This window comes from Triturus cristatus, chromosome 6 (assembly GCF_964204655.1).
Source record: "Triturus cristatus chromosome 6, aTriCri1.1, whole genome shotgun sequence".
NCBI classification, from domain to species: Eukaryota; Metazoa; Chordata; class Amphibia; order Caudata; family Salamandridae; genus Triturus; species Triturus cristatus.
The window spans coordinates 1,704,641,439-1,704,664,380 of NC_140589.1; the positions used below are offsets into that span (position 1 = coordinate 1,704,641,439).

The 22,942-nt window shown below is 39.3% G+C and overlaps 1 protein-coding gene across 1 annotated transcript in view; it reads right to left on the minus strand.

Annotated features, from left to right (window-relative positions):
* ESRRG (estrogen related receptor gamma) overlaps positions 1-22,942 on the minus strand; it is a 1,085,823-nt gene that overhangs the window by 555,322 nt on the left and 507,559 nt on the right. The gene's annotated exons all lie outside the window — the stretch shown is intronic.

Here is a 22,942-nt window from a genome sequence, read left to right on the forward strand (position 1 = left end):
TAGAGTGCTGGAACAGCAACTCTAGTAAAATATGTCTGGCTGGAAACCTTCAATTTCAGGCAAATGGCTGCCACTAATTTTAAAAATCCCACTTCTTCTACAAAAGAAAAGAGGACGAGGTCAAGCACTAACATTTTAATTAGTTACCCGTTGTATAAATGCACCATTGGGTGGTTGCGTTCATAGGGTCCCTCCTGTCTAAACATGACCATAATAGTAGCCTGGAAAATTTTCTTTTCTGAAGAGGACCAGAAAGTAGTAGACACAATATGCATATTGGGGCAGTCACTGTATGCTGTGTCTCCATCTGACTTATATGCCATTTCAAGGTTGCTGAGGCAGGTGATACTAGCGTACTTCTTCCTCATCACCTCCCACCATGATCCCCTCTTTCATCACCACCACCACCACCTACAGCTATTTGTTTAAGGTGCTCCTTCTACCGAATTGCATGATGTTTTTTCATATGGGTCATTTGGCCTCCAGTACCATAATGTGAACAAAGCTTACCTCGATTAACACTCGTGGGACAAATGGAGAGTATTGTAATGTTAACCTCATGTTTTCTAATCATAGAGAAGTTCTACACTGGGGAAGATAACTTTTTTTAGTGAATCACTGGTGCCACTACCAATGCCTGTAGAACTAGAGGTAGGTGGGTGTGGCGACGCTTGCCTCTCTGCAGTGTGTATTTCGACTGAGGTAATGGTGGATGCAGGTCTCAGCTGAGACCTTACAAATATGGAAGCTGGAATGGGTGATGGTGGTGGTACCAGTGCCACATCCCTTGGAATAGGAGGGGTAATATTGGTGTGCTCTGAGCCAGTTTCCATGTTGTTTGGCCACATGGTCTAACAACAAGCAAGGAGGCATGGACAACAAAGAAGAACACATGCAAGCCTATGGCAAAAGCACACTGGCTGGCTGCACAAAATGGCTGCCGGCAACATGGTCAACCAACAACAACAAGCAAGAAGGCATGGACAGAATAAAGAAGACATGCGGGCCTATTGCTAAAGCACATTGGCTGGATACACAAAATGGCCACTGGCCAAATGGTCAAACAACAGCAACAAGCAAAGAGGCATAGACAACAAAGAACACATGCAGGCCTATGTCAAAAGCACACTGGCCAACTATACAAAATGACCACCGGCTACATGGTCAAACAACAACAACAAGCAAAGACACATGGCCACAACAAAGAACACATGCAGGCCCATGGCAAAGACACACTGCCTGCCTACACAAAATGACCATTTGCCACACGCTCAAACAACAACAAGCAAGAAGGAATTGACAACAAAGAACACAGAACACATGCAGGCCTATGGCAAAAGCACACTGGCTGGTGGCACACAATGGCTGCCAGCTACATGGTTAAATAACCCCAACAAGCAAGGAGGCATGGCTGCAACAAAGAACACATGTGGGCCTCTGGCAAAAGCACACTGGCTGTCTACACAACATGAGTACTTGCCACATGGTCTAACAACAAGCAAGAGGGCATGGACAACAAAGAACACATGCAGGCATATGGCCAATGACTACACAAAATGGCCCCCAGCCACATGGCACAGAGAACAAAGACAAATGGTGGCCCATGGCAAACACATACACACACACACACACACACACACACTGACCAGTCTATTGAGGCATGCTAACAATGAAGAAAACATTAGCATCAATTCAGCATGCCTAAAACGAAAATTATGCAAGCTATAAAATTTTTACAACAAAGATCCTCCCAAGACATCAAATATTACTCCCAAAAACGTTAAATACAAACAAATACCACATTTTTAATGTAATCCAATGTCATCCCTGGCTTAAATTATGTTTTAAAACAACATATAACACAGAAACAGTTGTTTCATGTATGTATGACTAGTGCTGGTTGGATGGCCTGTGGGTAGGCTAGGCCACATAGTAAAATAAATGAATAGTGCAAATTTAACAAACATGAAGAAAATGTACTGCGCTGTGCAACCTTTTTCCTCGAAAAAGTAAAAAAATGAAATGCAAAAAAATAACTAGGCCCCTACTGAAACTCCAGGCCAGCCACCACAATCAAATTTAAAAATCGAATAAAAGTACATACAAATATTGGTGCATGCCCTCTATCAAACATACAACATCATTATACAAATGTTTTTGTAATATTACAAAAACAAAGCCCTGAAAATGCAATGGTATATATGCAGCAGGAACTGCAGACAGAGAAAATGATCCTTCCACCTCGAAATCCAAAGTAAAAGTGACCAGGAGATGAACAAAGTACTGGGAGGAGCCTGCAGGAAGTTGGATTCTCTGGGGCATTTCCTTCTTGTTGAAAAAAAAGTAAAATAAAAAATGCATTAAAAACAACCGTTGGAGTAGAATATCAACTTGGAAATGTCTTTCTGAGTAGATTTAGCTGCTTCTCTAGTAGAGAATCTGCTTTAAAAACAGCCAGTAGCCAGCATCACGAAAATTGCTCTGGAAGGCTTCATGTCAATTGGAAGCTCTGCTAGCAGGCATCAAATCTCACTTGCACTCACTAACAGCCGCCAAATCCCGCCGCACTCACCAGCATGCACCAAAACAAGTCTTGCATTTAGCAACAGAAATATAATTCCGACAAATGCTGGATGGAGGAATTTAGCGGGAACTCCATGTTACAAACATATAGTGGAGTTCCTGAATTCCACCAACTCCATGAGCGGAATTATAATTCTGCCCAAGGCTAAAGAGAAATCCCCTGGCATAGGCCAAATAAGTGGTGTAGGTTACGTGCCCCCACCAACATTTCTGCAATGCCACCCCCTCCAATGCAGGAGGTACACCTGAATCTTGTAGTGCTTGGACATATTGTTAAGACCCCTATAATTCCTGAATTTTATGTTATAGCCATTCTGTGTACCCGCCATCATGTAGGAGCATGGGTGCTAAACGTTCCATGATTTAGGGTCCCCCTCTCAGCCTCCCCACCCGAGCTCCCATTCCACAGAGCTTGGATAAGTTTCTTCGGACTCAAGCAACGAAATCCCCCCATCCCAAAACAGAGAGGCAACAGTACTCCCATCCAAAGATAAACCAGAACGAACAAACCCTGTGCGAGTCACACAGTGAACCAATATTGGGTGGTGGTTTTCTCTGAAGGGGAGAAGTCTCCGGGCCCTGGCATGCCACCAGGGCACTGCAGTAATAGGTAGACAGACAGTGCCCTTCACCAGTCCTTTGGATTTGCCACCATTACACCCCCTATAGGCCGCAAACTGTTACCATCCCAGTTTATCAGCTGTCTGTGGTGTGATCTGTGGCAGTTCGGTACCAGAAGTAGTGTGCAGGGTGGAGTTGGAGCTCAGATTAGAATCCGTGGCACTAAGCAGTTCACCCCTTCCATCCAGCTGGGTGTCTATGCCTTTCAGACCGATTCTTGCTGCTGCCACCACCACCCTCAGTTGGCCCCTCTAAGCCTGCTTCTTCAAGGGAAAGGTGGGTGACACAGGTCCGAGCTACTAGCAGGGGTGCGTGCACTGGGAAGGCCACCCGGTCATGCACTGTGTTCCTTTGTTACTCAGATGTGCCTCTATCCAGTTGCAGACGCCTAGCGGATCTGTAAAAAATCTACTGCCAGTATCCATTCTGACCCTCAATTTAGCCGGAAAAAGCATGGCTTACTTGAACCCCAGTTGTCTGATTCGCACTTTGGCAGCCATTACAGAGGAGAGCTGTTTTTGAACTGCCAGCATAAAATCCAGGAACACCATCACTTTGTGATTTTCAATGCGTAAGTCCCCTTTTCCCTTTCATTGAAATAAAGCAAATGTGCCATCCCTGGGTGCGGCAGGGCACCAGGAAGAGGAGATCATGTTGACACCCTATTGGCACATTCCAATGGAAAGACGGGGGAGAGTCCATCGGAAGCTATTTTTCAGAAAAGAAACCATGTCCTTCCCATCAATCTGTTCCAGGAGTACCACTATGCAGATATGTTTCCTGTGTGCTCATCCCTCTGCATCTTCCGCTCTGTATTCTAGAGGATGCTGTCTCTCCATAACATCTACCATTTAATTCAAGAGGCACCCACTGTAGGCAGTCTGTTGGTAATTGTGCACTTGGTGGTCGCCATGCGGTCTGCTAACTTACACTGATCTTCTCAGAGGATACCCAAGTCAGCAAACATGGTGTCCATCTTATGCTCCAGAGCTTTCCTGTCTTTAATTGCTACCAGTATGGAATCCAGTGTGGTAGGAGATTCCCAAGCACCAAGCAGTGTCACTGTGGGTGCGAGATGGTGGCTGATTGCCCCCTTTTGCTCCTTTCTGTCTAGTGCTGCAGCACTTAGTCCTGGGATTAGAGAGCAAGCACCGCCCTCAGCTGATACCGCGATCAGGAGCTACATTGCCCCCGCTATGCCAGGGGACAGTTCTATTGTGCTCCTCGCCTCCGTCTAGGGCCACACCGCATGCCATTCAGGGTAGGCAAAGAGTTCAATGCACTGTAATGGACCCCAGGAGGTGGCAATTCAGTTGCCACTTGTGGAACAATGCCTGCCAGGGTGCCTGTTAGCACCCCACGGCAGTCTCCCGGAATCAAGTAGGGCCCCACATCCCAGGTGAACCCTCACCATAGGCCCAAGCATCTGAGTGCTAGCCCAATCATGATGAACTCCCTTGGGCGGGCTGCCCCAACAGGATGCTCCTCGGGATCCAGGTGGTCACCGACGCATCTTGCGTCTCCTTCCTACTCACAGCTCCAGTCATATGGGGCCCCTTCATAATGCCTCACCGGGCAGCCCAACATCAGTCCTAGCTGCTCCCTCTGCAGGCCAGGCCATACCAGCTGCAGAGGGCCCCAACTATAGGCAGTGCCAGTGAACAGCAATCGGGCACAGGGTAAGCCACCTTCTCAGGTCTCTTCATGTGCGAGAGAGTGTCACTCTATCTCTGCCACAATTTTGAAGCCGTATTAAGGTGACAACAACCCAGCTGTGCAACCCCCATGAATGAAAGCCTCAATCTGCTTGGAGGCAACTGCAGAGGGCCCCCCTACACAGCTCGGGGGCCAGTGGGGCAGTTGTACTGCACGATGGTGCCGGATGGAGTTTGCCGGCTACACAGCTCACTGCAATGGCTCCAAGCCACACCACCTCTTCACGTCTTGTGATAATAGAAGATTGTTGTTACCGTATAGAGAAACATATGCCTAAGTATTCACACCATGTAGGTTGACAGAAAGCTTTATTGAGCAAACTGTCCATAGTCCAGGTACAGAGAAGGATATCATGGACCCAAACAGGATATTATGTCATACAAAGTTCTATGATGTAATGAAAGCACAGCATGGCAGTATACCACCCATAAGTCCTTTCCATTCATTTACATCCCTTCACTGTTTGTTTTACCGATTCTTTCAGAGCCACATTAGGAAAACAATATATTGCTTTGAATGGTTTACTGTTTACTTGGTCCATTAAACCTTTTGAAGTGATACCTTGTGTAGTAAATAAAAATGAATAACCCAACAGTAGTGATGTATTGCTTTTGTACCTTGTGCAAAACAATGTGATGGTTACTTACAACAGATATCTAAATATTTGAGTTATGTTTTTATCTAGGAACAGAAGTGCTCCAAGATCCTGTGTAGTAGGGCAGAGACCACCATCCACTGGAGGGGAAAGAAGTGACTGCTGGAACAAGTGGCAAGTCACTTTCCTTTCTCAATATCAACTGTATTTGCTAAGGTATGCCTCCATTTCTGCCAAGCCCACTTAGCAAACAGTTTTATCAATCATCCAGCCGCCTACGTTTCTCTCTCATCCTCCTTACCATTCAATTATTACAAGAAAAGGTGCAGTAGCCAATGCCCACTCGCCTATAACTTACAAAAAACATTTTTCCTGTTCCACTCAGTCCATTAACTGCTGTTGTACTGTGTATTTGATTGTTCCATAAATAATTATAATTTTATATGTAGTTCCATATTGTTGATGTCTCCCTCCATCTTTCACTCTTTCCTTAATTGTCCTTTTGGAGTGTACCAACAACTATGAAGTTCATTTAGAATGTTCATGTGAGGCACGATTCCTGTCCGGACACAAGGGTTGAGCAGAACTTGGAGGCATCTTTATAATAAAAGATTACAACCTTACAGCAGCTTCTAATTACTTACTGGACAATTGATCGTTACATCATCTGCAGTCCCATCTCAGCATGTGCCACATTTCTCCCACAGTTAGTGCCAAAGTAACTATTTTCATAGCTTCATTACTATTCCATCTTCTACCTCCCTTTAACCATACAGCTAAGCCTACTGTATGACACACAACCAGTCAATAGCCAAACTTAAACCTAGCCGAAGGTATGCTGTTTAACTTACCTAACCATACCCTGTTATTCATCATGACAAAGCAAAGGATTGCCAAATCAAAAAAATATTGGATAAGAAGACACAAAAGAGTAAAGCTGTCTCCATAATCCCCACTTTTATATAGAATGAAAAGTTATTGTATGGTGCTTTTTAAAAAAAGGACAGAATCCCTCACCCATTTCCTGTGGCATGCTTCATGACTGGGTGCCACCTCACCCTAAACAATTTATCGGTGCTTTGTATTCTCCCTTAAGAGAGTTTCAACAGCTATTGAGGGAAAACTCCTACAACCTCTCCATCAAGAATGTGAAAGTCAATTTCCACCTTCCAAAAAATGCAAAAAATGGGGACTGAGTTCTATAAAATGCAATAGGGATGGTTACTGGCTGTTGTTTTTGTTTGTTTGGAACCGCACTGTCTCATGATTAAACACAAAAAAACAAGGGTGGTATGTTATATTGCCCTAATCTTCAGTCACTCAGTACATGTCACTTGTACATTTTGAAGGAATGGGGAAAAAGAATGGCACTCTAGTCTCACATATCACATAATGATGGTCTATTTACGTGGAATAGAATTAAGGAACAATTTAACATTCATCAATAAAACCCATAACCAAAATTAGAAATTTGACATGTTTTCATGAATAAAATAATGAAATATTTAAACAAAAATAATAATAATAAAAAGCTGAAAATGTAATATATAAATTAGTTAATATATATTTTAAAAACACAAACCACTCAACCTCCCAAAACACAACAAAGCCCAAAAGTTACATGTAAAACATAACATAGAAAAGTACTAAACAATTAGGCAAAATTATTACAATATCAATATAAATATAATTAAAAAATAAATCCACAAACATTAATTAAAATCTAATTACAAAAATACCCACCCAGTCCCTAAGAACTGAGCAAACCTTTATTCATATGTAATATATAATTAAAAATATTCAACATTTATGTGAATAACAATCAGAATATACATGAAATAAGACATTAACCAATTCATATTAATTAAAATGTAATTAAAAATAACTACCTACCCAATCCTCCGATAATCCCAACAACCTGAAGTAAAATATGTATTACAATAATATTTGTATTTAAAAAATATAAACGTATCTATAACAAATATCACACAAATATAATAAATACAATAAACCCCACATGCAAAATCAATATTAAAGAGATCTGTAGATTAAACCTCGATATTATAGTAAAACATTTAAAAACTATATAGTTACCTACAATATTTTGGTCAACAATATCTTTGTAGTTATGATATTTTAATCACAATATTATTGTCAGGCAATATTTTTGAATTAATATTTAGACCGAACACCAGCCTGACATTTGTGTATGATCTACAATTCACATTTTTGATAACCAGAATGTCCAAGTCGCCCTTTTCTCTTACTGAGGGAGACTGCAGTTGATTTTGGTAATATTAACACCTATTATGTACATCACTTGGAAAAGGTAAATTGGCGAATTAGACCAATTTAAAAACAAGTTGTTATTTTCATTACTTCAGTGGTGTAATCCAAGAAATCTGTCTATTGGCAGTGGGGTGGTAGCATCCATTGTCTGACAGGTGCAGACATGTTATGTTATGTTACTGGGTATTTGTTGAGCACGCGGCTACTCCCAAGAGTGTCCCGGCGCTGAGTGCTGCTGGGGAACCCATCCTGGCTTTCCCTGTGAGATGGTCCCTTCTGGGCATCTCCAAGGTGAAGACAAGCATCCCCGGCGCTGATGGGGCCGTAAGTGGAGATTAAGCAAGCTATTGCCCAGAGTTGCTGAGTGGGATCCATGGTTAGAGTGGGCACCGAGGCGAGAATTATCGTGTCCGCTGACCTTGGTCGAAGACCCTGCCGCGTCGGGAATCGAACCCTGGTCCCGGGACGACTTCAGCTTCCAGGTCTGCCGCCTCTAACCAGTGAGCCACACCACTCCACTAGTTGGACCTGGCATATCTGCATTAAGGGTAATGTGTTTTAACTCATTTAGACATTCCCATAAAGCAGTTCCTGGCATGTCAACATAGAACCTGTACGGAGTAACAGGAGGAACAGACAAACAGACATGCAGATGGCAATAACAATCCTGCTCCTTATGTGTACTTGTGTAATTTTCCTTTAGTTATAATGTTGTTAATAAAGTAATGGTGCGCACATCCTTAAAAGTAAAGAAAACACAGCAGTTACAGGATTATTTCTTAAGAGTGATTATTGTTATGTGGATAGTCTGAAAAGCGACAGACATGCTACATGAGACATAAACCCATTGTTTGTCATGTACATGTTCTCTCTTCTAAAGGCCTGATTATGAGTGTAGCGGTCCGTGGACCGCCATAACTTATGGTGGTGCGGTGGTGGCAGTCCCTCCACTGCTGCTCCAGTGGTTCGACCGCCCTATTGCAAGTTTAGCTGTCGGACCTCCATTGGACCACCACAACCACCAGGGAACCACGTTCCCTATCGGTGGCACGGTGGTCAGGGGCTCACATATGCTTACAACATGCATATTACAAGTTTCATGACTGCCAGCGGTCTCATGGAGGTTCTTATCCATGAAACCGCTGGCACTCATGACACAAAGGGGGCCCTAAAAGGTCACCCTTACCCAATGTATGTTGGTGCACATGTTGTGCCCCCGTGTGTGCATGCACCTCCAGTTCCAGCATGGCATTGACTTCATGGTCCATGCCATGCTGGAACTGCCTTTGGTGCTCCCATTTCGGTGCCCATTTTCAGAGGCACTGCCGTGGGACCACCAAAGAAACTCCCGCTAGACACGAGAAAACTCGCAATCTGGCAGGCGGTGCTCACACAGTTTTTGGTGGTGTGTAAATGAGGCAGTGGCATGGCGGGCCCACTCCCACACCACCAAACTTATCATCGGGCCCTAAGTTTCATATGCAGTGGTGAAGTAATTGCTTTGATGTGCCAGAACGTGCTGATTGGGAGATCTCAGCAGTGTGAGATGTGCCTGAGGATTTGTCATAACATAATACCATTATGTTTGGGTAAGGATGTGAATGCTGAATGATGTACTATGTTGAAAATCTTTGGAGGACATGTATTCTCTCATATTTTTTGTTATTCAAAAAGATGAAAAAGGATTTGGCTCAGATCAAGAAAAGCTGTGTGTCTCCTTATGAAGATTAACCTTCACTAAGTCTATTAGTGTTATGCTAATTTCCACTAGATTTTCAGAGCAGTGTCCTACAAAGTGAAATTATGTGGTACTACCTTGACCCGTGAGTCACCTTATGCTGGCAATGCCAAGAACCTAAAATCCTACTTGTGGGTGATATTAAAAATTGAATAGATAGTCACTACAGTAAACCAGTGTTAGATTTAACAGAAAATAGGAATGTATTTAGTCTCACTCAAGTTTTAACAGTACTACACAAAGAGTGGGGCACATACTTTATCAGAGTTTTAAAAATAATACTGAATATGCCAATATGAAGATTCAACCACAATGGTTAGGCCATGCTTTCATCACCCTATATCTCTTAAATGCTTGGTACCAGCCACACCCAAAACTGACCACATTATATCTAATACCTCAGTAAGATTAAAGTGACCAGCTGTAGAAAGGACCGATAATAACAACCAACAATGACCTAGGATCTGTAATTGAGAGCCATCTACCACAACATCACCTTTAATTTTAAAAGGCCGTGTCAACGATATGGAGGACATATAAACAAAACCTTAAAGCAACAACAAATGATTCACGTGTGCCAGGTTGCTACTAAAAAAATAATGCAGGAACCTGGAATGTTGATGGCATTAACCACACTACAGAATGTACATAAATGTGCTTACAAGATCGCTAGAGAGATTACCAACATGCCATATAGAGAACACAAAAAGTCTACATAGCGAGTTTCAATGATAAATCAACAAACAAAATAAAGGACATTTTTAGCACCTGGGTAGTTCTGAAGCCTGAAAATATAACACATCATTTTGTGTAATTACACATTTTTGCATTGGTGCCTGTTATATTATGCACCTGCTCATAATTCCTTATGGTCTAAGGACCTTGATTATTTTTTGCTTTTATACTGATTATTGTATAACAATATGTGATGCATGTTTTATGCATTATACAAATATGCTTTTAGTTCATGATTCCAAATAATCTGTAGTATTTTACTTTAGGACTAGTGGTCTCCTAAATGGACAATTATGAGGAAGAATTTCCAGGTAAATCTTCTCACATTACATCACAAGTTGAAAGGATGCTTTATTATGTTACCTTTAGGAAGAAGCACAAATAGTGTCTTCAGTTCTCTCAGAGATAAAATGTGCATGATGGATTCCAGGGAACTTGGTACTCCCCAACTATGGACACTGGGAAATAATGAGTTGGCTTCTCACTGACAGAGCCTGGCTTCTCAAGCAAAAGAGATATTGCCCGTACTGAAGAGGTAAGTGATTAAGATGTATTGCACTCCCTCTCAACTGCACACTTTTCAGTGTTAGTGCCCAAGGGCTTAGAAGAAAGTGAAATGTAATAAACTAACACGGTGTGTATTTGCCTATTATTTGCATTCTGTTCATTCATAGTCCCCACAGTTCTTGTGTTCTTTGCCACGATACTTTTGGATATACTGGGAATTAGCTTGACTTCGAATAAACACTGCTGAATGAGGAGAACCCACTAAGTTACCTGTATTTCTAGTAGATAATGCCCTTTCTTCAAATTATCCCTTCAGGATACCTTTGGGAGAGATTCATGGGACACCACCTGTCTGCTTTTCCTGCTCCAAGTGGTATGCTTGTATGCCTGAACTACCTCAAAATATTGTGTAAAAAGTATCTTGAGATACAAATATATTGTCAAAATTAGCATCATCTCAAGAATATCATGCAACAGAATATAGAATATAAGAATGTGGTGTTTTTCAGTATTTTAAATTGTTTTTTTAAGAAAAAGTTGAATATAAAGTTTATTTATTTATATGTATTGAATATCATTTAGTAATTAGTCTCATATATTGTAGTTGTTTTAGTATTATGGGTTTGCAGATTGTGAAACTATTTGTTTTAAATTTCTTTTAGTATATTTTGTAAATATTTTCATGTTTATTTAAAATGTAATTAGAATTAGTGGATTTAGCAGCCGGTTTTGGGATTATAGGGGATTACAGTGAAAAGTTTTTTAAATGATTGTACACATTTTTTTTTGTTTTTGTTTAATTATTTAATTGATGACTAATTGTGTAAATTATTTAATTGACTTTTTATTACTGTAATTATTTGTTGACTTTATTAATTGGTTGATCAATTTATTTATGTTCTAATTCAGTACTTTTATAGTTATTATATTAAATGTAATTATTTTGTTAACATTCTAATCTAATATTAATAATTTATCATGTTCTGTATTACTTACTTTCATTATTTTTAAATTGTTCACTTTTTTATGGTAGTAGGGTGGGGAGTGTTTTAGTTGAAAATATGTTTGACATTATATTTATTTTATTTGAAATATGAAAATTGTATTTATTACATTTAAATGTATGTGTTTTATAATCCATTACTAAGTTTATTATTTTAAAGATATTTTAAAATTGTATTTTTTCTAAATATTTAATTGTTTAATTTAACAAAATTAGGAGTGGGATAGTAAATGTTATCCCTCCAAACAAAGTTCAACACTTTTAATAATTTTGCTCATGCTGGAGTGGGAGTAGTAAATCTTATTCCTTCAAATTCCAGTAATTTCTCAAATTTTTGCTCAGATCAGAGTGAGAATAGTAAATCTGATCCCTACAAAATCCAACACTTCTCCTACTTTTGCTTATGCTGGAGAGGGAATACTACATGCAATCTCTCCAAAGTCCAACAGTTTCCCTAATTTTGTTTACATTGGAGTGTGAATAGTAAATCTGACCCCTACAAAGTCAAACACTTTCCTTGATGTTGCTAAGATTGGAGTGAGAATAGTAAATCTGAACCCTACAAAGTCCAACACGTTCCCTAGATCTGCTTGCATTGGTGTGGGAATGGTAAATCTGAACGTCCAGAGTCCCACACTTTCCCTCGTGATTCTAAGATTGGCGTGGGAATACTAAATTTGACCGCTGCAAAGTCTAACACTTTCTCTACTGATGGAGCAGGGTTTTGCGAAAATAAAAACCTGCTTGGATTAAATCCTCAGTAACATTTATTAACAGTGTGCTGTGAAATATTTTATTAAAGAAAGCTAAAATAAGGGTAAATGCTTTTGCGCATGCGTGTACTAATGCATGGAACTAGGCGGCAAATGCTCTTGGCTTTAAGAAAAATAAAAGACTAAAGCTGCTTTGTGCACGTTAATAACTTCCGCTATGAAAACAACATGGGTTGTGCATGGGTTAGTGCAATGCTGGGATGGTGTGCAATGAAATTACATTTCATGAAAATAATAATGTTTGTGTTTGTTTTCTGTAGAAAAGCAAGCATGGGCCTACTCTTCTGCATGCCAGTCTGGTGTTAATAATTAGTGGAAAAATATAATGACCAAAAGAGGGTTTCGAGAGAGAACAGAGAGCACAAAGGTTGTGCGTGTCCTTGTGTGACTGCCAAGCTACGGAGTAAATAAGATAATCAGTGGAAGCGAACAACTTCCTTCTGAAATGGCAGAGGCAAACAATGGAAGAGCAAAGACTTGATACATGAAATGTTCTGCAGGAAATATGCTCTACGATTGTGTTCAAAGTTGTTTCCTCGGAAGAATCTGTCGTAATGTGGAAAGTTTAAGACAAAGAACATTGATAGAGTGGTGTGACAGTACACCCAGTTTATTCTCATATTGAAACAAATGTGGGTTGGACATTTGGGTTTTAGGGTATAATTGAGGTGCCTGGTGGGTGTGGTTTGAAGAGGTGTTGCTTCGAGGTAGCGGGAGATTGTTGCTGTCATCGGTTTGCTGTTTCCAGATAGAGGCCTACCTGCTTGTTTCCTGCTTCCTGACTTAATCTTTGCCAGTCCACTCATCTTGACGGGCCTTACTGCCCTTTGGCCAGAGGGTAGATTTCCCTGATTCTTGGGTTAGTATAGATAATATCCTGAATTTGCATATTCATTTGCAAATGTGTTTTTGTCTCTGAAACTTTTCTCTCTTCGACTGTCACACCTTCAATGCATTGTTTTATTTTATATGAGTTTGTTTCTATCCATTGCTAATACATGTTTCTCTGTGATAATCTATGATTTGTATCATATGACGGTACTTGATGAGCATATATTTCACATTATTTTTCGATAAACATTATAAATTACACACTGAGTCTGTTATTATTTAGTAGTATTGATAAGTACATATTATTGCTATCAACTAGTCAACTCCCCAAGGTCCTTCGCCACAAATATAAACATATTGAAAGGAGAAATGCAGGTTCTATTGTGTATTTGGTAAGTTTGGTATAAACATTGCATCACACAGAACCCAGCATGAAGGGATTAGTTGGGTAGAGTAAATGGGCCTTTGTTTGTGAAAAATGATTGATTTCTGATCGCGGAATCAGTTTTTGGTAGCATAGGATGGTTACTTATTGATTAGTTTGGCGATAATTATTGATTATTGATTTATTGATTATTAAATGAAAAGTTAGTGTCTTTCTTTTATGTTGTCTGGAAGTACATGTACGGAGTTACCTAAGATCCTAAGAACCTAAGGATGATGTTATTTTAGCCTAAGTGGCAGAGGAATAGTGTGGAAAGGTATCACACTGCAGAAGTGCTTTGTCTGTTGTCATAATATCGAACAGAGAAAGGCTGTTGATGTTATTTTAGGGACTTATTCGATTGAAAGAAGATTGAATGAAATAGTGAAAGGTCCACTTCCGAAACTTTGGCCTTATATCCCCAAAGGAGTACCAAGACCTCTTTCTGAAAGGAAAGTCCTCTTCCAAAACTTTGGCTAGTATCCCCAGAGAAGTACCAAGATTTCCATTAACTTGATTGAGAGTAGAAAAGCTCTGGTCGTTATTTTACTAGAAATGAAAGAATCTCTTTTTGAATAAAGAAACTATCTCTTTTACTGGTGGAGCAGACAAAGCAACATTGTTTTGTGTTGTTTCTAACAAGAATTTAGTTAAGAAAACCTAGAAATACATTGCCGTATTATTTTGTAAAGGGAGGGTCAGTAGCAGGAGTAATACTGAAGTCACAAAAAGCTGCGCTGACATTGGTCAGGCAGCAGGTGCATAGAGAGCCGTGATTGGTTGGTTGTTGTGAGCTGTGCTAGTATTGGTTAGAGTAGTGGATACGTAGTGAGCTGATGAATATAGGCCCCAGCTAGGCCCACAGAGTACAAGGGTTCGCTCTTCTGTAACGGAAACTAGAAGGAAGTTGGCACGGAAACTGCAAAGTACAAAAACAGAGTTTATTAACCCTTAAGGGTGGTCCTACAACCTATACAACACTCTTCAGTATTGCATAGAGTAGTACAAAGAACTTGCGTACACAGCCCCCTTTTATACACAACAGAGGGGCTCATAAGTGGGTGGATACAACATGAAGCAAGGAATGTTGCCTTTTATGGACATTTTCGATACAGAATCAATATGTGGGCGGAGTTAACATACTCCTTGAGCCCGCGAAAACATGGTCAAGCAAGGACTAACTGATAACATACGTGGTCAAGTCTGGGCATGCGCCAGACAGACAAAGGAGCTATTTATAGACTGTTACTGGGCAGACATAAAGAGCAACTGATACGGAGATAGGACTCTTCTTGTGCTAAGCACGTGGGGACACGACAATGCAAAATGGAGTCCACACATTAGTCAACATAAGGGAAGAAACTCGGTCCTAAGGGGAATTCATGTCTTTAGTGAATGCTTAATCACATTGCTGTTTCAATTTTCAACAGAGCCATGATTGGTTGGTTGCTATGAGTCGTGTTGGTATTGGATGAGTGTTAGCAAATAGAATAAGCAGAATTATGGAAGGATTTTGTATTTGTTTGCTGAGATATTTAGCGTAAAAGAATTTAAAAATGAAGATGGTAAAAGAAAGAAAGTATTTCTTTGAAAAAAACAAGTTGATAGCTACTAGAGAGGGCCTTTCTGTACCTCCTCCAAGATTGCCGGCTTCTTTTATGATGTTGGATCATTGGGTATCATACGTGTACATGGTTGGAGAATTGGATGAGATTTACAGAAGATGATGGAGTTTTAGCTTTTCCAGAGCACTGTACATTTAACGTAAGGATTTTGGAGAATTTGAGGGAACGAATGAATTCTTTAAAAGCAAATCCTAGACATATGCAGTATGAAGCACTTGAGGAATGGGAACATGAGGCATATAAACAGGAGAGAGACAGAAATGGAATAAAATACAGGAATATAATATCAAGGTATTCTGCGGCTAGATGTGATGATCAAATGAAAAGATGGAGGAGAAAAGTAAATGCAGATGGATTATATCCAGTAATAGTTGCTGAAGATTAGACTGGAGGCAAATGTAAAGAGAAAAATAACAACCTAGAGACTTCAGAATTAGATATAGACCCAAATGAGATTGATGATGAGTTAATGGATGAAATATTATTTAAGAGACCTCCACCATTTCAGGAAAGTTCAGGGGCAACAATTCCAAATGCACCACTAATTGAAATACAAGTTCCTCAGGTTCTACAAGCTCCACAAGTTTCACAGGTTACACAAGTTCCGGTAGCCTCACAAGTTTCATTAGGTACTCGAGTTTTGCAGGAGAGTGAGTTTGACATGTTGAATAAGACGAGAGAAGAGTTAACTCAGAGAATTAGTCAGATGAGTCTGAATGCAGAAACATTATCGCTACCAGTAACAATTGGTCCTATAATTCCATTGTATGGTGAGAATCAAAATATATTGAGAGTACATGCATTGACAATTCCAGTGAATAATGCCAGGAATGTAAGTGGATCAGAACAAGTTGTGATGAGTACTTGATTGGTTGATCTTCCAGTAAGTGAACATGCGGCTGAAACACCCAAGAGAAGTGTACAGATTGATCCTAGAAAAATAGTGCAGAATATCAGAGGAATAACTCCAGTGTCAGGGACTTCAGCGTGTCCTACACCAGAGGAGTTAGATGACTGGATTAGAGGAATGGAAAATAATAAGTCTCAATCAAGTATAGATGTAGGTAGACTAAGAGTGGATCTGGAAGAAATTATGATTGGTAAAATAAGTCCAGAGAGATTGAGTAGGCAACGTGATGAAGAGTTGTTATTTTTGTGTAAGAATATAACATGGACAGCAAAGAATTTACATGAGAGGTTGTCAGTAGCTGCACAAGAATATGGAGTAGATATAGAGAAGCCTAAAGTTTTGTAGAAAATGTATAGACTGGATTTTACTGATAAAGATTTGGAGACTTTGAATAAGTCTGGCAAACAATTGCAAATAAAAAAATTAATGAATACTTTGAAGAAATGGGGTGATTTAGAATGGTGGAAAGGTAGATGGGCGAAAAAGAAGGAAGAAATGCCTGCAAATAAAAATGCGTCTTTGTTTCTATTGAGAGAAACAGGACAGGCTGGCTGAAATGGTATGCCCGATGAGAGAAGTTCCAGGTGGTGGATATGTTCACATTTATTGGTCAAAACAGGATATATTATCCTATACGAATAATTTTCCCAGGTTGAGGGAGAAACCTGTTGGGTGGTACAAACAAGTAGAGAGGTTTGTAAAGGTTTCAAAAGTTTTGTTGAAAGATTTGGATGGTTTGTTTGAGATTGTAGTTCCAGCTGATTTATGGACTGAGTGTAAAATTACTGTTGATTGGCCAAAAGAAGAATATCCTAGAGATGTGAAAACAGGAGCACCTTCAGAAGAAGTGTTGAGAAAAAATAATCAAGTAATTACTTTCTTGAAAAGTAAGATTCCTATACAAGAAACAGATTGGGTTAACATTGATAGGACAACCCAGGATCCCAAAGAATCAGTACATGCTTATTATGAGAGATTGTTACAGGTGTTTAAACAGTATACTGGTTTTGAGGGTATAGGTGACAAAGATATGGGACATTTTGTATAAAGGTTTGTTTTTGGATTAAAACCCGAAATTAGTAACATGATTCAGCAACATTTAATTTGTTGGCAGTAAAAAACAGTCTATGAGATTCTGAGATATGCTAAATTTTGTAGTGATGATATTGAGTCAAGGCATAAAAAGCTGAAAAAGAAAATGATGTGGGCACAGGTAAAAGTGGCAGAACAGAAAGATGGAAACAATGGTTCTCAAGCAGGTTTTCAGATGAGGAGACAAAATCAAAATTCTCAGAATGATCAGGTGCCAAATGGAGGTAGAAATAGAGGTAGGATGAATAGAGAAGAGTTGAAAAAAAGAATTCCTTGTCATGCATGCAGAAAGTTTGGACATTGGAGGAATGAGTGTAAATCTTTGTTAAGAAATAATGGAATTAATCAAAATTTCAATCTGCAGATGAAGAATGAGGTGGTTGTGAATCAACAACAGCAACAACAGCAGCAGGTAGTTACACCACAGGTACAACAAGTACAGGTGCCTCAAGCTCCTATGCCTTATAATGTGAATGCTCAGATACAGAGATACAGTGCGAATGCTAGATTTCACGCAGGTGAACAAGTTGGTAAGAATAAAAATGCACAAATGGTTTCACAATATTTGTTGCAATGTTCTGAGAGTGATTCAGATTCATCTCAATGACGGTGCCTGAGGGGGGAGGAAGAGTGTGTGCTTGGCGCATTTCTAGAGGTAGATCAATCAGGTCCTTTTGTTGATGCGAAAGTGGAAGGTAATGATGTTACATTCCTTGTGGACACTGGTACTACCCTTTCGACTGTGAGAGCAGCAGTAATTCCAAACCTACCCATCTCGGGAGAAACTATTCAAGTTGTGGGAGTCTCAAATAAGTATATTAGGAGTGTATTAGGACTTCAATAACAAGACCAATAGAGGTTCATATTGGAAAATTCAGAGACATATATCGGTTTGTGGTATGTGATACAAGTCCGGTGAACCTTTTAGGCAGAGACTTGTTATGCAAGATGAATTGCACCATATATTGTACACCAGATGGTATTGCTTTTCAAACACCAGATGAGGATGTTGCTTTTAAAAGGATGTTAGCGAAGCAAGGAACAGAAGTGAATGTTTTATATTCATTGCTTACAGAAGAAGATTTACCTGCAGAGTTGAGAAATACAGTAAGACCTGATGTATGGGATTTTACAAGAAAGGACATTGGTTTAATGAAGGATGTGGATCCTAGTCAGATTACAGTTAAACCAGGTGCAGTATATCCAAACACACCTCAATACAGGATACAGCAGGAGTGATTCCTGTAATTGATCAAATGATTAAGCAAGGTATTCTAAAAGAGATACTAGGTAGTCCTTGTAATTCACCTATTATGGGGATTAAGAAACCAAGCGGAAGATATAGAATAGTGCAAGATTTGAGAAAGTTTAATAAGATTGTAGTACCTTGTTTTCCAATAGTGCCAAACCCAGCAGTGATTCTTTATCAAATTCCCTGTGATGCGGAATGGTACATGGTGATTGATCTGTGTCAGGCATTTTTCCCGATACCTTTACATCCGGATAGCCAATATCTTTTTGCTTTCCGGTTCGGAGACCGTGTTTTAGCATGGTGACGAGTTCCTCAAGGGTATAGAGAGAGTACTTTGATTTTTACTCAGATTTTGAAAAAATGTTTGGAGTCATTGATCATGCCAGAAAATTCAGTGTTAGATGACCTGCTAGTGGCATCAAAAACACGAGAGGCCTGTGTGACAGATACAATTGCCTTACTGAATCGTTTGGCAGAAGGTGGGCCTAAAGTGTCACCAGCAAAATTTCAGTTTTGTCAAAAAGAGGTTCAATATTTGGGACACAAAATTGAGAAAGGAGTTAGAAAAGTAACACAAGACCGAATTACTGTGATTTTGCAAATGGGTCCTCCTAAGACTCAAAAAGAAGTTCAAATGTTTTTGGGAATGGTTGGATAATGTAGACAGTGTATCAGTGGATTTTCACTAATTGCAAAACCTTTACAGAGGTTGACCCATAAAGATGTGATTGATCCGATTGAGTTGGATGAAGAGTGTATGAAAGCTTTTATTGAATTGCGAGATAGTCTTTGTCGAGAACCTGCATTGGGAATTCCAGATTACACAAAAGATTGTGCATTTTTCTGTTGTGAGAGAGATGGATGTGCACTTTCAGTCTTAACACAAAAACCTGGAATGGCACATCGTCCAGTGGCATATTTTTCTGCTACTTTGGATTCAGTTGCTGCAGCGTTACCAGGCTGTTTAAAAGCAGTGGCTGCTACTTGTGTGAGTCTTGAGCAGAGTGAAGCAACTGCTATTGGACATCCAGTGAAAGTACATGTGCCACACTCTGTTGAGATTCTTTTAACAAGGACCCGGACTCAGCATACGACGTATAGTCGGCTGATTAGATATGAAAGAGTGATATTGGGTGCTGAAAATGTGACAGTAACGAGATGCACAACATTGAATCTAGCAACTTTATTGCCGAGTTCAAGTTGTGAAGAATGAAGCAGACCATGATTGTTTGTATGTGATAGAATTGTGCATAAAACCAAGACCTGACATAAAAGATACACCACTGGAAGAGTCAGATAGTATGATGTTTGTGGATGGATCTTGCTTGAGAGATGAAAAAGGTGTGTTGACTGCTGTTTATGGAGTTTGTACAGTGGCTATGGTTCTAGAAGCATCCTGTCAAAAAGGGATACATTCTGCTCAAATTTCTGAGCTAATTGCTCTGACAAGAGCATGTATAATTGGCAAAAATCTGAGAGTAACCATATTCACTGATAGTCAATATGGTTTTGGGGTGGTGCATGATTTTGGTCAGTTGTGGATGCAATGAGGATTTTTGACTTCTTCAGGATCCCCAATTCAGAACAGTAAAAATGTGAATGATTTATTGAGTGCATTACAAATGCCCAAAAAGATTGCTGTGGCTAAATGTTCCGCACACAAGTCAGGAAATGACTATATGACAAATAGAAACAGATACACAGACAAAGTGGCTCATTTCTGTGCACAAAATTCAATTTCAATCAATAGAGGGATGGAGAAAAAAGATATAAATTGCCACTTGATGTTTTCTTCTTTGGAAACATGGGAAGAAAGTAGACAGTTGCGGGAAGATGCAAATGAGGAAGAAAAGGAAATTTGGATAAAATCAGGTTGTAAAAAGAGAGCAGAAGATGAAGTGTGGGTGTATGTTGATGAAAGACCAGTAATGCCAGATTGTTTACTATCACAGATGGCAAGAATGTATCATGGAATTGTGCATGTTGGAAGAGATGCTATGATCAGACTCTTCAAGTAGTCATGGTACAATCCAAAATTTAGGGTCATTGAAGAAAATCTATGCCAGAGGTGTATCGTGTGCCAGCAACAAAATCCAGGAAGAAAAACAGTTGTTAGTTGGGGTCGAATTGGAAAAGCAGCAGGACCATTTACTAGGCCACAGTTAGACTTCATTGAATGTTCCCCTTTTAATGGACTGAAATATGTGTTTGTGAAGCATATCCAACAAGAAGGAATGATAGCTTAACAGTTGCTAAATTACTTTTAAGAGAGATCGTCCCAAGATTCAGATTTCAAGTCTCTTTAGAGACAGCTAGAGGAACTCATTTCAATAATGAAATAATTCAAATGATTTGTACAGCATTAAAAATTGAGCAAAAGCTGCATTGTGCCTATCGACCTGAAGCATCAGGAGAGGTCAAACAAATTAATGGCACTATTAAGTCCAGACTGTCAAAAGTGTGTGCGTCTTCAACACTGAAATGGCCAGACGCTTTACCCCTGGTGTCGATGAGTCTTAGAAGCATTCATGATAAAAAGACTGGATTAAGACGTTGTGACGTTTTGATGTGGAGAGCAGTGAGACCAGCAATTGTACTAGCAAACAAACTGATGAATATTACTGGTCTAGTACTGAGATTATTGCAAAGGATTGGCTGATCTGGTGCGTTCTGTGTCTCATCAGGTTGGAGAAATTGCAACCACAACACAGCTGGATGATGCACATGATTTGAGTCCAGGGGAGTGGGTTCTGGTGAAGAAACACGTGAGGAAGTCGTGTTTAGAACCCAGATGGCACGGACCATACCAAATAATATCAGCAGTAAAGTGTGCTGGCTTGCCAAATTGGATTCATGCAAGCCATAAAGAAGAGTCCCAGGTCCACTTGAAAGACAAGAAAAAGAGCAGCAACTGGTAAAGAAAATAAAATAAAAGAACCAGAAGCTGAAGGACATATAACTATAGAATCTAGTGTGACAGAGTCTGAAAAGGTTGAACATGAGGAAGAACCAAGCACAAGTTGCATAAAGTGGGTTTCAGCTACTGGCTCTCAAAAGACTGCTGTTGAGAAAGAAAAAGAGAAAGTGATTGATGAAAATCAAAAGCAAGTGCAACAAAGAAAAGAACTTAATAAAGGAACTTGGGAACTTGACAACGAGGGTGAAGAAGCATTTCAAGTTAAGAAAGCAAGAAAGGGTGATGTGTGGCCAAAAGGAGTGAAAAGACTGAAATACACCCTTGAAAAGAAAAAGCCAGATCCAATAATTGAAATATCATGTCAAACTGAACAAAGTAACTCAGAAGAAGATTTAGTATGAAAAACAAAAAGAATAAGAATTCCGAATAAGAAATACACAGCTCCAGAATGGACATATGTGGTGTTGGAAGAAATTGAAGACACAAACCAAAACAAAGAAGCTGGTACTGATCAAAGTGATCACAACAAACTAAAACCACCTTAAAAATAACTGTAAAAATTAAAGTGCAATAATTTCAATGAAGATTATTTAAAGAGTTCCAAAAGATTTGAAGAAGAAGAAGATATATAGAAAAAAAGAGGGGGTAAAGAAGAGAGGCATAAAGTGTAAGAATACACTACTCTAGATGGTTTTTGATAAGTTTTTCAAGTTTTTAGAATTTTAGGGGTTTTTCTTAGATGTTTAATTTTTTTTTATAGTGTCTAAAATGGCAAAGGTAACAGAGACTGGATATCAAAATCATAGTTTTAAACGTAGATGTAATAATGCTTGCTTATGTAGTGTTTTATTACTAATGTTGGTGTGGTTAACACTGATTGTTATTCTGCATGTTCTAATGGTGACTAATCACAAAAATAATACTAATGATGTGGGAAGAGAGAGAATAGATTCTATTACTAAAGAAAATCCAAACGCGAATACAGAAAAGATAGAATATGATAGTATTTATCATCATGATAAATCAATTAACCAGTTTTTGTTAAATGATTTTACTAAATTGTTGTATGAATATGTTAAAACAATGAATGCAAGAGATTGCTATGTGTTTATGCAATTACCATCGTCTGTATCAGAGGGGGTGACATATCATCACCTACCTTTAACTCATGGTGTATTTTGTAGTGGCTTAACCAGTTTGTTTTATGAGAGGGAAGGATTAGAGTATTATTACTCTAATTCTGATTTAATATTTTCAGAAATTCCTACTAGGAGAGATTTAAAAATTGATTATGGTCGTGTTTATGCTGCATACATGGGAGATTTTTTCAT